Source organism: Manacus vitellinus, unplaced genomic scaffold, assembly GCF_001715985.3.
Source record: "Manacus vitellinus isolate BGI_N305 unplaced genomic scaffold, ASM171598v3 scaffold_47_pilon, whole genome shotgun sequence".
Lineage (NCBI taxonomy): Eukaryota > Metazoa > Chordata > Aves > Passeriformes > Pipridae > Manacus > Manacus vitellinus.
Window position 1 is genome coordinate 116,106 of NW_021940585.1, and position 2,267 is coordinate 118,372.

Below are 2,267 nucleotides of genomic sequence, written 5' to 3' on the forward strand. Positions count from 1 at the left end.
AGCCATGGGGACACTGCCAGAGCCATTCCAGGAGCAGGGTTTGGATCCTGGATGTTCCCAAGAAAGCCATGGGGACGCTGCCAGAGCCATTCCAGGAGCAGGGTTTGGATCTCTGCCAGAGTTTCCCCCTCTGGTTCAATTTGGGTGCCTCTCCCGTGGGGAGGAAGACTCGTCCCCTGCTTCTTCACCCTCATCCCAGTGCCTGGAGACCCCTTGGCCCAGCTGAACACCTCTGACACCCCAAATCCTTTGGGAATGTTGCTGTCTGGAGTGTCCTCTGAGAGCCCTTGGGTTTTGGAGGTGCTGCAAGGACCTTGCTCTTCCAGGACCTGCTGGCTCTCAGCCCCTCAGAACAACTCTGGGGGGACCTAAACTGAGGTTGAGACCCAGGGTGGGATGTTGTGGGGTCTGTCCTGGCCCAGCACCCCCTTCCCTGGAGCTGGGCACCTCCAAGGAGCTGAGCTGTCCCAGGAGAGCCTTTGGGGATGCCCTGACCGTGGGACACTCTGCTCCAGGGGCTCAGCCAGCTCCTCACTGGCCACCTTGGCTCTGTCCCTGGAACAAAGGGACGCTTCATCCCCGGGCTGAGCCCTCCCGGTGCTCCCAAGGAGCTGAAGCAGCTGCTGAGCAGACGAGGAGCAGCAAACAGCCCGTGGGGGATTCACCCAGGTCTGCACAAACCCACACACAGCCCGATCCAAACCCGACGGAAATCCCGGCGATTTCCTGACCCTTCCCCTCCCTCCCCACCCCGGGAGATGCTCCAGCCCCGGGCAGCCACGTGCCCGTGATTGCCACGATCGAGCCGCGGGTCCTGTGAATGAGCCTTCGTTAGGAAATCAAACAGCGCCGGCCCGGCCCTGAAAGGACAATTTAAACGGATAATTTAAATGGGTAATTTAAACGGCTTCTCCGGAGGAGCCGGATCCGGGAAAGATGCGGAGCCGAGACGGTTGCCTGGCAACAGATGCAGCCGACAGCCGAAAATAGATTTTTTTTTTGTAAAAGGAACAAGGCCTGGCAAAGGGGGAACTTTCTTCAGGGGTGAAAAAGCACCGAGGTGAAGGCGAGGGAGGGGGAGGTTTCCTGCTGCTGCTGCTCTGCCCTGTCTGGGGACGTCAGTGCCCTGGTGGGGAAGGGGCTCTGCTGCTGTGAGAAGGGTTGGGGTTGGGGGCTAGATTGGATCAAAAGTGTTTCTCCAAAGGCAAAAAGAGATGGGAAAGGCTCTGAAAAGTCATGGAGGCAGACGGGACAGCGGGAGGCCCACCCTGCATTGTCCATCCTCCATCCCGGTACGGACCAGGGTCGGTTTTCCCAGGGCCGAGGGGCTGTTTGGGCAATGTCACCTGTGAGAGGCCACCGGGGGCTTGGACGAGCTTGGAGCTGACTGAGGAAGCCCCCAGGCCTGGGGGATGGTGCTGCAGCTGGGCCAGGGTGGGATCATCCCCTGGGTGTGGCCCCAGAGCTCTGCCAGGCCCCAGCGACCAGCCGTGTGTCCCCTGGGAGACAGGGATGGAGAGGATGGAAGAGAAGGAAGCCTGGCTCTTCAGGAGAGTCATTTTTGCAAGATGAGGGGTTTGTTGTGGGGTTTCTGTATTTTCTCCCCACTTGGTGAAGCACCACAGTCCCAGCTGGGTTGGGAGCTGCCAGTCCCACCCCAGTTCTCCCAGTATGGAGAGGAGGGACGTGCTGCTTTCCCAGGCTGGGGATCCCCAGAGCAGCAGAGCACATTCCCTCAGTGTTCCTGAGATATTCAAGGTGGGAGAGAGACCTGCAGGGCTGAGCCAGGTTGTGGAGGTGCCTCCATGCAGGATCATTCCTCCTGGCCCAGGCTGGAAGCTGGGAAGCAGGAGGGGCTGGGATTGATGGCTTGGCCTTGGCTGCTGCTCTCCGCTGTAAAGCTGCCTGGGAAGATTTAACATCAGGCTCCAGGGATTTTATGTCACTCCTGATAATGTCCCGGGATGGAGAGATATCCTGGGTGTTTGTCACTGTCCCCTGAAAGCTTCCAAGTTGTCGTGGAGCTTATCCAGGGCTCTGCCAACGGCCAGGAGGGGAGGGAGCAGGACAGGAGGGCAGGGTCTTGGGCAGAGCTGGAGTTGGTGTCAGATTTTGTGGGGTTCAGCTGCTGCCTGGGGGTGTTGGAGGGGCAAGAGGTGTCACAGTGATGTGAGCAGCTCCATCACTTGTCCCTGTCCTCTGGAGCCCAGGGAAATTCCCTGCTGGGGGTCACAGGAGGCCCTTCTCCATGAATGAGAGAGTGGCTG